Here is a 14,258-nt window from a genome sequence, read left to right as displayed (position 1 = left end):
TGATTTTAAGGCCCCGTTGGCAAGGATTCTTGGGTAGTACATTTGGAGAAGTGGCGGGATCACTTTGTTTCTGTAAAGCTCCCAGCTAGATTTTTAATACCCTACTCTATGCATTGCCTGAGTTTGCTATTCTCTTGGTGTCTGCTTCATGATTAGCCCACTACCATCTGGCTCCCACAGCTCCTACTATATGTGTGCTTTTTGACCACAGACTCACTGCCTCACCTCCTATTATTAAAAATTGTTCCTCTCACACTTAGCATTTTCCAATTCCCTTCCCTGCATTATATTTAACCAACCGTGTACTGTTTGACTTATGTATTGTTTACTGGCAGTCTCATCCACCAGAAAGCAAGGTCCATGAGGCAGAATTTTTGTGTATTTTGTCCATACTGTATCCTAGCACCTAAACCAGAGAAGATGCTTAACAAATATTTGTCGAACAAACGAGTGAATGGACGTGTGAACTGATATTTTCTGCTGAGTCACTGGCTGACATCAATGTCTGCTCACCGGGGAGGTCAGGGCCTTTCTCATCCAGGGCCAGCACTCCCTGTGCCTACTTTTGGATTCAGCTTCCCCAGTTGATTGTCTGATTGGACCAGTGTTTTGCAATTGAGATTTTTCCCAGGTTATTTCTGAATGGGCATGACTTGTCTATTTATAGGTCAAGTGCCCTTCTAGAATTATCAACAGTAATTCTGGGATTACACAGCACTAAAGAGTATTGGTTGGGGCCATCCCTTTATCAGGGCTGTGTGGAGGCAGTTTCTCCAGGAAGCTGGTTTTGATACAGTGAGTGTTCAGTAAATTACCTAACCCTGGTGAGTTTCATTTTCTTGCATGTACCAGTCCAGTTCTCCCAACACCATTTACTGATGAGACTAATTTTACTCCATTGTATGCTCATGCCCCCTTTGTCAAATATTAATTGACCATAGAGACATGGATTTATTTCTGGGCTCTTTATTCTGTTCCATTGGTCTATGTGTCTGTTCTTATGCCAGCATCAAGCTGTTTTGATTACACTGGCCTTATAGTATAGTTTTATATTTATATTGGGTATTGTGATCCCCCCAACTTTATTCTTCTTTCTCAAGGTTGCTGAGGCTATCTGTGGTCTCTTTTACCCCATATAAATTTTTGGAGTATTTGTTCTAGATTAGTGAAATATGCCATTGATATTTTATAGGAATTGTGTTGAATCTATAGGTTGCTTTGGGTAGTACGGACATTTTAATGATGTTAATTCTTCCAATCCATGAACACAGTATGTTCTTCCATTTATTTGTATTTTCCTCAATTTCTTTTTTCAGTGTTCTGTAGTTTTCCAAGTATAGGCCTTTTACCTCCTTGGTTAAATTTATTCCTTGGTACTTAATTTTTCTTGTTGCTATAGTAAATAGAAATTTCCTCCCTAGTTTCTCTTTCTAATAGTTCATTGTTGGTATACAAAAATGCCATCAGTTTCTGAATATTGACTTTGTACCCTGCTATTTTGAAAATTCACTTATTAGTTTTTTGTTGGAGACTATAGGATGTTCTATGTACATTATCATGTTGTTAGCAAATAATGACACTTTTACTTCCTCCTTTCCAATTCTGATGCCTTTTATTTCTTTGTCCTGTCTGATGGCTATGACTACAACTTCCATACTATGTTGAATAAGAGTGGCAAAAGCAGACACCCTTGTCTTGTTCCTGATCTTAAATGAAAAGCTTTACTTTTTGTCCATTGAGTATGATGTTGGCTGTAGATTTCTCATATATGGCCTTTATTATGTTGAGGTATGCTCTCTCTGTTCTCACATTGCTGAGTGTTTTTATCATAAAAAGGGTGCTGGATTTTATCAAATGACTTTTCTACATCTATTGGTATGACCATGTCCTTCATTGTGTTTATGTGGTGTACTATATTTATTGATTTGCAAATATTGTACCATCCCTGCATCCCTGGGGTAAATCCCACTTGATCATGGTATATGATCTTTTTAATGTATTGCTGGATCCTCATTGCCAATATTTTAGCATCTATATTCATCAGTGATATTGGCCCGTAATTTTCTTTCATTCTTGTGTCTTTATCTGGTTTTGAAATTTAGATAATACTGGCCTCATGGAAAGAGTTTGGGAGTCTTCCCTTTTCTTGAATTTTTTGGAATAGTTTGAGAAGGATAGGAGTTAGTTCTTCTTTGAGTGTTTGCTAAATTCTCCTGTGAAGCCATCTGGTCCAGGGCTTTTGTGTACTGAAAGTTTTATGATTACTGCTTCGATTTCCCTAGTTGTTATCTGTCTATTCAGACTTTCTGCTTCTTCTTGATTCCATTTTGGAAGATTGTATGTTTCTAGAAATTTATCCATCTCACCCAGGTGTCCAATTTCTTGGCATATAGTTTTCCATAGTAATTGTTTACCATTATTTGTATTTTTATGGTATGGGTTTTTACTTCTCCTTTTTTGTTTCTGATTTTATTTATTTGGGTTCTCTTTTTTCTTGATGAGTTTGGTTAAGAGTTTATGAGTTTTGTTTATCTTTCCATAAAAACATCTCCTGAATTTATTGATCCTTTGAAATGTCATCATTGTAGGGCATTTTAACAGCCCACTGTCAACAATGGATAGATCATCCAAACAAAATATCAATAAGGATATTGTGCCATTGAATGACACCCTAGATCAAATGGACTTATTGATATTTACAGAGCATTTCACCCCAAGGAAGCAAAATATACATTCTTTTCAAAACACATGGATCATTTTCAAAGATAGATCACATGGTAGAATGACACAATATGAGCCTCAACAAATTCATGAAAATTGAAATCATATCAAGCATCTTTTTAAAGTATCACAATGGTTTGAAACTAGAAACCAACCTCAAGGAAAAAACTCAAAAACATTCAAATACATGGAGACTGAATAACATGTTATTAAATAATGAATAGGTTAATGAGTTTAAGGAAGAAATAAAAAATTGCCTGGAAACAAATGAAAATGAACATACAAGAACTCAAAACCTATGGGACACGGCAAAGGCAGTCCTGAGAGGGAAGTTCATAGTAATGCAGACCGACCTAAAGAAGAGAGAAAAATCTCAAATAAACAACCTAACCCTACATCTGAAAGAAATAGAGAAACAACAATAAACAAAGTCCAGAACAAGTAGAAGGAAGGAAACAATCAAGATGAGGGCAGAATTAAATGGCATAGAAACAAAAAAATAATCTATTTTCCCCTTTCAGAGTTGAGCAAACTCATACTTGGAGCTGTTTTGCACATGTCCAAGATCACACAGCTAGGAAGAATAAACCATACCACTTGGTATTTAAGTCCAGTGGTGTTTCTACCAATACCATAGCTACCTACCTAATTTATAGTGAGACACTTTTCAGTTCAATGAAGCAACAAACAGGACTGTTCAAAGATGAATACTATTGTGAGATAGTGAGTGATTCCCTATCACTTGGAGCTCAATCATATGCTGAACAGCTGTTTTGCCAGGATTTGGTAGTATCTGATAGTCCCCTCAGTGTGTGTATATATAAATATATATACAAATATAAATATGATTACTTTATTAATAAAAATAATAAAAATGAATGCTAATCCTAAAGCCAAGGGACCTCCAGAAGTGAGGCCTAGTGAATTTAAGTGATTGAGCTATGTGCATTTTGTAGTTATTAGAAAATACAACACCCAAACTTTATTCTCTGCATTTGCAATCTAATGTTTCTTTTATCTGTTGCAGCAGTTACCCTTATCTAATAACTGGTAATAGAATGTGGAACTAGAGAGTATGGAAAGAGGAAGGGCAGGGATGTTTTGTGAATTCCTAATATGAATTATTTGGCATGCTCTTGCTTTATTAAAACAAGCAAAGAATGTGAGTGGTAGTAGGAGAGGGTTTAAAATGATAAGCAGAGAATGCTACCTAGTAAAGGAGAACAGAATACTGTAAAAGGCTAAGGAAGGCAGGGACTATGGATTGTACTGCATTCCCCTCTTGTTGAGTAGATGCTCAATATGTATTTGTTGAAATGAATAATTATATCAACACTTTAACAAATATTTAAAGAGAACCTTCTTAGTGCTGAGCAGTGTGCTCTGTCTGGGAGCCAAAAATGAAGTTAAATGAAAATCTCTATTCTTTTAAGGAACCCACAGTCTAGTAAAAAAAGACCACCAGGCAACGCAATGGGCAAAAATAGAGTGCTAATGATTATCATAGAGAAGCGATAAAAATTTCTATGAAAGCAGAAAAGAAAGAGTATTTAATTCAGTGTAAATGTGTAAGGTGAGGATGTGGGTGTGATGAAAGGACTATATGTCAGGGAAGATTACAAAGAGAACTCGATGAATTATCTTTATTGTCTTGAAAGCTAGTAGGAGGTTCACCTGGTTAAATGAGGGATGGATTTCAGACAAGGGAAAATATTTTAAGGCACAGAGACAGAGCCTCTGGGTGTGACATGTGGTGGGAGTTGGAGCTGGAGCTGAAGAGGTCTAGGGATCAGATCATAAAAAGCTTTGATTATCATTGTAATTGAATTGAACGTGATAGTCTAGGCAGAGAGCCTCTGAACATTTTTAAAGAGGGAGTCTGTTTTTGGAGCGTTCTCTGGCAGTCATATAAGACAGAAGCAGAAGTGAAATTAGAAAGGCTTGACCTAAAGAGTGGCAAAGAGGCTGAAGTAGTGGAGACAGATTATTAGTCACAGAATTAAGAGGAAGGATTCATCCATGGGATTTTAAGTCAGAGACCTTTAGTAGAGAGAATATTAGTTGTTGGAATGGCAAGATTTTATCCATAACATTAGATGATAGTGAACTGAGTAGCAGAGTGAGTAATAGGGAATGCCTGGGATTGGGAACACATGGCTGCCCTGAGTCTCCGTGTATTGATGACTCTTCTGAAGCGAATTCAGGAAATGACAAAAATGATTTGCGCAATACAATTAGAAGAATAAAGACTCTTAAGTCAGTATGTTTGGAGAAAAATAACCAAGTTTGGTGGAGATGGGGAAGTAGCCATTGTCAGAGGGCCATTTTGGATTATGCAGTGGAAAGATCTTCAAGGAAATACAAATGCCCTGAATCCAACCCTTCCACACTACAAGTTCCCCGCCAAATTTCCCCAACTGCCTTCATCCTTCAGCCACATCACAGACGGGGATGGGGCGGGGGCGGGGACAGGGGGAGACCCATCATCTCTGGGCATTTACTAGGAGGCAAAGGAATCCCAACAAACTGAAGATGACAATGTTAGAATTTTGAAAAATGGCCCAACCACAATTTGGAACCTACACACAGATTTCAGGATGAGGAGAGAAAACAAATGCCAAGGTGTCATGCTGACGGATGCCTCCTTAAGCCCAGGTTTTCTGACTCTAGATCCAGTGTTCCCTCCACTACCCCACACTGCGTGCCGGTTGGGGGAGGGGAGACGGTCCCACCAGAGCGCTCGGCGAGGACCCCGGAGTCCGCTGCGGTGCGTCAGAGGCCCCTTCCTCGCCCCTCCCCAATCTCCGGCTCATCTGGGACTCCCGGCCCCGCCCCTTTCCCAAGCTGGGCGGGGTCTCTGCGCAGCCGCACCCCCGGCGCGTGCGGGGTCTTGCGGACGCGGCTCAGGCCGCGGATACTCAGAGGTTTCCCGGTCGCTCGCCCCGCCGCCCCTCGTTTGACGCACACAGGGGCCGGACGCGATTTGCCGCGAGTGACTGGAGCCGTGCCGCCGCCGCCTCCACCTCCGCTGCGTGGGCCTGCTCCCCTCCCAGCGCGCCTTCTCTCGCCTCGCCCTTTGCCCCCATCTCGTTCGCTTGCCCGTGTCCTCCCTACCGCCGGGGAGCAACCGGTCGCCAGCGTCAGCGCTAGCTAGGTGAGTGTAGCCGCTGTGTGGCCCGGGCGGCCCGGGCGGGAGGAGCGCGCAGGCCCTGCTGCCGGGCGGCGGGCGCGTGGAGGCGGCGGTGGCGGGCCCGGCTTTTTTTGCCGCGAGCGGGCCGCGCGGCTGCGGGAGGGGTGCCCCCGCCCCGCCGCCCCGCCGCCCCGCCGCCCCTGCCGCCCCGCCGCCCCTGCCGCAGCCCCTGCTGCTGCTGCCGCCGCCGCAGACAAAGCGCCTGAGGTGGGAAACCAGACGGGCGGTCCCTGCCTCCGCGCCGCCTGCCGGGTGCGGCTGCGGCCCGCAAAGCCGGGGCCACTCGCGTCTCCCCTCCTGAGCGCCCTTCTTCATTAACGGGTGAAAGGGACCCGAATCGTGCAACAGGTTTAGGCTTTAATCTGTATTTTCCGGCGTGCGGGGACCTGATGTGGCGTCTGCCTCCCGGGCGAGTCCCCGCGTCCAGCGCCCGCGGCGGCTCCTTTGTGTGGCCGGTCACCAGCCAGCCCGGTGGGTGTGGGACGCCGGCCAGAGGCCCCCGGGCTTCTCTCAGGCTCCTGGACGCTTCTCCCGCCGAGTGGGGCTTGCCTTCCGCGGGCCTGCAGGATGTTAAGATCCCTTAAGCCTTTGGAAAAGGCACAAAGGGAGGGGGGAGCGTGTTGGCAAGCATCTCTGGTTATGTATTTATTTTTTTGTGCGTTAGGTGGACTCGTTAAAAAAGAGCCGCAGTCTGGTCGGCTTTTGAGGGTACGGGGTGGGACTTCGCCCTGGGACGCACGGTTTGGCTTTGGTGCTGCTGTGACAGCCCCCGTGGTGGCTCTCATGGTACTTTGACATCTTCCTCTCCTACACAGACCTCCCCAAGAAGTTGCAGGTGCTGTTGAGGGAGTAACTTGATAGCAGCTGTTTGACAGGCCACCTCTTTCTTCACATTTTGTCTGTGCCAAGTATACCCACCATGCAGCCTAGCGTAAGGTGGGAAACCTTCAGATTAACATTGCCACCCAAAATACACCTGTTGGAAAATATTAATCCACATGGTTTTCTTTGGCTTAACACAAACCCTATTTATTTCCTTAGGTCTGAGAAACTTTTCTCTCCCCAAAGCAGAATACAGAATAAAGAAAAGTTTATCTTCTCTTACACACCTTGGGTCATGCGCTTACCTAGCTGGTTTCATTGGTGTGCTATTTTAGTCTAACAATACTAAAAAGAAGGAAAATATCTTCCCTTTGCTTTGAGCAGTAAAAGACTTCTTTGTTCTAGAACCAGGAAGCTTTTATACATAATACTTTGTGTGAACAGAAGTTGGTGACTTTCTTTTTACCCCATGACATGTAAACATTTCCTAAGGACTTAAAAAGCATTACACAACTCTATAGATTGTTTGTGCATCCAGAATTCAAGGAATATTTTTTCTGTATATTTATTCAAACAATCTAGATTAAATTTAACCTTAAAAATTGGGCCTACTCTGTAATTTCCTCCACATTAGGGAATGAAATGATTACATTTGAAGAGTTTATCAAGTGTTTTAACCTCTGTGAATAATAATTGGAAGGACTAATTGGTGGGTTAGATTAGGAGCTGATGACAGATGGACCTAGAAGTCTGACAGCAGAACCTAGAACATGTGAAGTAGGAGAGAAGAGGATGTAAAATTCATCTACTTGTGTTTTTGTTTGACAGGCATATCTGAAAACTGAATGTCTACTAATTTAAAAAGCAGTAAATACTACATTTTGACCTATTTTTTCATGTGCTTAATAAAGGCTCCTTGAAGCTCTTTTTACTTCCTAAAAACACACTTAATCTTAATAAAATTTTTCTTTTGAAGAAATAAAATTATACCAAATTAGTATGATCTGTAGAAAGTTTCTGTGGCATAGTTAATAATTTGACTTCAATAAAAATACCATTTATGTGTGTTAACACCTAATTTCAAAGAGCTTTCATAGCAATTACAAGCAACAGGAACAACCTCTGGAGAAAAGAGGATATTTACTAACAAAAACCAGAAACTTTATGTAATCATTTTCTCTTATTGTAATATAATTCATACTGTAGATTCCACTCTTTTACAGTGTACAATTCAGTGGTGTTACCATATTCAAAGTCGGGCAAACATCTCTCTAATTCAAGAACATTTTCATCATGCTGAAAAGAGACCCCCAAACCCTTTAGCTGCATTCCCATTCCCCTTCTCCTGCATTTGGCAATCACTAAGCTATTTTCTGTCTCTATAGATTTGCCTTTTCTGGACATTTCATGTAAACGGAATCATAGAATATGTGTCCCTTTCTGTCTTTCACTTAGCAAAATATTTTCAGGGTTCCTCCGTATTGTACATGTATCGATACTTTATTCCTTTTTATGTTGAATAATATTCCATTGTACAGATATGCCACATTTCCACTTGGTGACTCTTAATGACTAATGCTGCTCTGAACACTCATTTACAAGTTTTTGTATGGGCATTATGTTTTCAGTTCTCTTCCGTGTGTACTTGGATGTGGTATTACCTGGTCATACGATAACTTTTTAACTTCTTGAGGAACTACCAAACTTCCATAGCTGCTACACCATTTTATATTCCCACCAAAAAATTATGAGGGTTCCATTTCTCCAACACTTGTTGAAATGTTGTCTCTATTGATGATAGCCATTCTAGTCGGTGTGAAGTGGTATCTCACTGTAGTTTTCATTTGCTTTGCCCTAATTCTCTAATGGCTAATGATGTTGAACATCTTTTAACTTTCTTATTGGACATTTGTATATCTTCTTTGGAATAATGTCTATTTGATTTATAATCATTTCTAAGTTTTTGTTTTCACATGTATTTTCTTATTTAGTCTTTGAAAGAATACTGTAGGGTAGGTTTATTTCTATTTTACTGCTAGGAAAGTGAGGTGCAAAGAGGTTAATTAATTTGCTTGTTTTTAAGCTTACGGAGTTAGTAAAAGTAAGGGTCTGAAAGTAAACTTAGGTCTTCTGATTGCTTCCTACATTCTTTTCACTTCATGAGGCATACAGAAGTTAAATTGTGTTTGCAGATTTGCTTGACTAATCATTGCCGAAGTGGGGGCATAATAAATAAAAACTCAACAAAAAACAGGTGTGTGGCCACACTGCCTCATATGTATGAGATTTTGTTATGCTTTCTCAAATAATTTTTTTTTTCTTACCCTGATAAGGTAGATGTGATTTCCATGTATCCTGTGGGGAAATAGCAATTAAACCTAGCAGCAGCTCCTTAGTGGCCTAGCTAATCCTAGAACCCACTGTTCACTGAGACATTGTGCTTTCTCTTCCCCTGCAGCTTCCATATTCTTTATTTTCTCACTAATTTATTCCTTTTAATTTTAAAGTAATTGAACAGTTTCACGTTTTTCATAAACATTAAGATTTTCTGGATTAAGCTGAAATTAACTTATTTTTTAACTAGGTAGTTTGCCAGTTTCACTTTGAAGTGCAAGATTACTGAGGTATATATTTCAGTTTTTATGTACTAGTCTATACCATATATATGCAAATTTTCAACTCCTTAGAACTCCTAGAGAGTAGGTAGAGTTCATATATTATATATTAATATTTGTATGCCCATTGTCCAGCATAGAGCCTAGCAAATAGCAGGGACTCTAACCTTTGTTTAATGAATGAATACAAATAGATTTTTTTTAATTGCAAAAAGAAAAATACAAATTCTCTGTTACTCTTTTGTAGAATCATGGTAGTACAAGTTCCAGAAAAAGGAAGTGTTTTTTTTACCCCTGGAAAATAACCTAAAAACTAGTAAATCATAAAAAATAGAACAACTAAAAATTCAACACTATATCTTACAGAAGGAAGTGACTGTTGTTCCATTTTGGCTTTTAAAAATTAGGTTCTTAGTACCTAGTGGCACAAGTGCTTACACTCAGTGCCCAAACATAGGCGTTGTACCTTGAGTGTTTGTTAAATAAATGAATACCCAATGAGTGAATAAAAAAGTTGGTTTTACTATAACAAGTAGAGATGATAACAGCAAATTGATATTTAGGCCATGTTATTTATACATTTTAATTGTCAAACATGCTATACTGAGGTCTGTCTAGAAAGTATCCAACCATGCCTTATGAAAAATAGAGACATTAGAGATACAAGATACAAGAACATTGTACATAAGAAAATGGTGCCTCAGTCCCCTTCAAAAATAGGCACCTTGGGACCTCACAGTTCTCCCAGCGTCTCTTCCACTATTCAAAATGCTTGCAAAATCCTTTGTTGGAATTGCTATCAGCTGCCCCGTCGTTTTTTCCTGAATCTCATCAATAGTCTGAAACCTCTTCCCTTTCAAAGGAGATTTTAGTGTTGGGAAAAACCAGAAATTACAGGGCACCAAATCTGGGCCATAGGGGGGCTGAGTCACCTGGTTGAGTTGATGTTTCTCCAGAAAACTCTGCAGGAGATGTGATGCATGAGCGGGTACAATGTCATTATGAAGCTGTCAATCACCACTTGCCCATAGCTGTGGCCTTCTTTTTTATTTTTTTAAGTATATTTTATTGATTATATTGTTACAATAGTTCCATTTTTTCCCCTTTGGTCCCCTCCACCTAGCACCCCCCCCAAGTCCATGCCCATGGGTCATACATACAAGTTCTCCCACTTCACCCTTTCATATATTCTTCTTCTTCTTTTTTTTTAAATAAATGATTAATTAATTATTTTAATAATAAAAAATAATCCCTCCCTCTCAGACTTAAGACCCTTTATAATCTTATAAAGGACAATGGGCGAAGGTCTCAAGCTCCTCTAGCTGCTTCAAGCTGGACATGGTCGTCGTCCTACCTACCCTTGGGTCCAGAAATCGCTAATAAGAGTGAGGTTGTGGAGGGGAGGGTGGCCTTCCCACATGAGGAAGGATCATGCAGACTCCAGGTCAGTTGGCTGTCCCCGGACAACAGCATGTTGGTTTAACAGGCTGGCATCCTTGTATTCTAGGGGCAACACATTTGGCAACAGAGTTAAAAGACATCATTCAATCTATAACCACTAGATGACAAAAGGCAGGGATCAATCTTTCAATGTCCCACATTAGGGAAAAAAAGGGCTTCTTTGGAGGAAGGTGTGCCAGGCACATCCGACCTGTCCAAAACCCTTTTGCCCGTTATATTTAGTTTGGGCTGAGGGAAATATTTTAGGTTTCCCCCCTCTCAGACGTCTGGGCTCTTTCTGGCCAAGCCATTAGGATAGAAAAGAAAAACCAGTTTTAAAGTGAAGCCCACAGACCACCCCATACTTCACCAACCCAGCCACTTAGTTCAGCCAAACCGTTGAGTCTCAGGAGGCAGCGCTGCAGACAGGATTAAGTGAGGCCTATATGTACAGACAATCACTCAGGTAATGAGATCATAGGCTTATGCCCTTTGAAAACAGAAAACACATGTTAATTTATGTAACATAACCCACAAACAAGTCTCTAAATCTGTAAGACTGTCTTATTGGAAAGACATCCAGTTGCAAGGCATTTGACATTCTTCTTGCCTGTAAATTAAACATCTTTGATGATACCACAGACATAGTTTAACTTTCAAATGAAAACATATTTTAAATGAAAAGAAATTTTAAAGACGGTTAGCTGCACTGCTTTATAGTCTACCACTGATCATTGTGATTTTCCTTGAATAACGATTTTTCTCCCTAAGATTACCCTCCTTGTCATTAAAGGGACTGCATTAAGTCCATTTTTAATTTATCCTGTTCATTTGCATAAACACAACAAGAGCAGAAAATGATCACTTATGATATTTAGTTCTGCTTTGCTGGAACTTACGTAAGGAACATTTAGGGTGACCTTCAGTCTGCCCTTCAGGGCACAGAAGCAGAACCACATACCTGGCATTCAGCCTTGCCTGTACACACCTGTCCTTTCCAAGTCCTTCAGGTTTTCCATTGTGCCTTAAGGTTCCTTCTAGCCATCTTTCAGGAAAACAACCTTCATTCCTTCCCTGGAAAGATTGCTGTGGACTGCACAACCAACCACGGTACCAGGCCTTTTATCTCGTGGGCTTTTATTACCTTCGAAAGTCATTCCCAGTTGCTCAGTGCTTTTTGGTAACAACCAGAGCCCAAGCATGTCTCCTTTAGGCATGACATTCCAGTCAACGTCTTGGTCAAAAAAAACCTCTATTAACAACTGGTCTTATTAGTTTTATGTAAAGAGCCTTATGTCATTACTTACTTCTTTAGAATGCCAAACTCTGGAAGGATCAGATAGGGAGAAAAATATACAGTGTGAAGGAAAATTCTTGTCCTTCTAATATTCACTGAACTGGCATTTTAATTCTTTATATTTTCATTTTTTCCCCACTAAAAATTTTTGTTGTTGTTTTTCCATCACAGTTGTCCCACTTTTTTCCCCTTCTTACTTCCCTGCACCCTGCCCCCACTTCTCCCACATTCAGTCCCTACTCAGTTGTCCATGTCCGTGGGTCATTTATACGTGTTCTTTTACTAGAACCTTCCCCTTCTTACCCCCTTCTCTCCCTCCCCCCTCCCCCCTTGTTACTGTTAGTCTACTTCTTGTTTACATACCTCTGGTTCAACTTTGCTCATTTGTTTGTGTTGTTCATTAGTTTCCTGTAATAGGTGACAGCATAAGATATTTTTCTTTTCTTGCCTGGCTTATTTCGCTAAACATAATCCTCTCTAGTTCCATCCATGTTGTTGCAAATGGGAGAAGTTCCTTCTTTCTTTCTGCTACATAGTACTCCATTATGTAAATGTACCACAATTTTTTTAATCCACTCATCTACAGATGGGCACTTAGGTTGTTTCCAGCATTTGGCTATTGTAAATAGTGCTGTCCTCTCTGTCTCTCTCTGTTTCTTCATCTTCTTAAAATAGACCCTTTAGCATCTCTTGCAATGCTGGTTTGTTGGAGATGCATTCTTTTAGCCTTCTTTTGTCTTGGAAACTCTTTATTTGACCTTCCGTTTTGAATGAGAGCCTTGCTGGGTAGAGTATTCTTGGTTGTAGGCCTTTGTTTTTCATTGTTTGAAATATTTTTTGCCATTCCCTTCTGGCTTGTAGTGTTTCTGCTGAGAAATCTGGTGATAGCCTTATTGGAGCTCCCTTGTATGTTATTAGTTGTATCTCTCTTGCTGCTTTTAGGATTCTCTCTTTGTCTTTGAATGTTGGCATTTTAATTATGATGTATCTTGAAGTGGGCCTGTTGGGGTTCATCTTCTTTGGGACCCTCTGTGCTTCCTGGACTTGCGTGACTCTTTCTCTCCTCATGTTAGGGAAGTTTTCTGTCATTAATTTTTCAAAGAGGTTTTCTATCCCTTGCTCCTCTTCTCCTTCTGGAATTCCGGCCACATTGTGATATAGCGGCCTTTTCTGTCTCTCCATGGTTATAAGACTACTCTCCAGCTAGTGTTCGGTTGGTTATTCCAGATGATTTCTCCAAAATTAAGTTGTAAATCCAGACTGGTCCTGGGAGGAGGTTAGTGTAGCTTCTACTCTACCTCCGCTATCTTTGATATCTTCCTTAGAGTTTTGATTTGCCTAGCTGTGGCCTTCTGAATCATCCAGATACTTTTTGCAGAAAACTGTTCAAGCCTAATGCAAAATTTGATGCCTATTTGTTGCTCTACTTGCTCAGTCATTTTGAATATGACAACCACACAGTACACATGCTCATTCAGTGGCATCTACCGCCCCCACTGACTAGTACAATGAAGTCATCATTGTTCACGCATGCGCATTCCAGTCCACTCTCCTTGGCTGCCAGGTTACATCAATGTCGCACAAACAGTTCTTATGTTAATGGCTGGGCTTTTTCCAGACAGACCTCATATGTTAATTATAAAATTCAAATAATATATGGATATGTAGAGGTAAAGTTGAAAATCTCCTGTTTACTTCTTGTCCTCTTTCCTTCTTTTACTCCAAGACCACTCTTCTCCCAGGTAATCATTGTTAACAGCTCAAGGTTTATATTTGCAAACCTATACCTTTGTATTTTTGTGTACATGTATACAAATATACATTTATATATCCAACTATACTCACACACACAATGTGTATTCACAATGGTTATTCTTTTACAGATGGGATCAGTCTACACATATCCTTTGTTTTTCGCTTGGATATATTAAGGCTTTTGTATCTAATAGTCAGAAAATTAAACATAATATTTGTTTCCTTTTTAGTTTGACATTTTTGCCTGGTTTTGGTGTCAAGATTAAGCCAACTGTTAAGAATGAATTGGGTAACTCTCTTTATTTTCCCTGTGCTCTGGAATAGTTTAAAATGTTTATTCTATAAACATCTTTTAGAAATCACCTGACAGTCTTGGGGAAAGAAAGAGATCCAAGACAACCTTTCTCATTTTTCCTAT

General features: G+C 40.3%; 1 protein-coding gene across 2 annotated transcripts in view; it reads left to right on the top strand.

Annotated features, from left to right (window-relative positions):
- The first annotated feature begins 741 nt into the window (after positions 1 to 741).
- The window catches only part of SESTD1 (SEC14 and spectrin domain containing 1), a 99,953-nt gene continuing 86,436 nt past the window's right edge, over positions 742 to 14,258 (top strand). The window contains exon 1 of one of the 2 annotated variants that reach the window (XM_090268127.1): positions 742 to 824. The gene's annotated coding sequence lies outside the window, so the exon portion shown is untranslated. Of the gene's footprint in view, positions 825 to 5,605; positions 5,876 to 14,258 lie in introns of those variants that run through there. The other variant, XM_090268123.1, reaches the window with a different exon arrangement.

Source organism: Furipterus horrens, unplaced genomic scaffold (genome assembly GCF_987537825.1).
Source record: "Furipterus horrens unplaced genomic scaffold, mFurHor1.1.pri manual_scaffold_1, whole genome shotgun sequence".
Classification (NCBI taxonomy): Eukaryota; Metazoa; Chordata; class Mammalia; order Chiroptera; family Furipteridae; genus Furipterus; species Furipterus horrens.
Note: the sequence above shows the minus strand (reverse complement) of the source record. Positions and strands in the feature narration are given on the sequence as shown.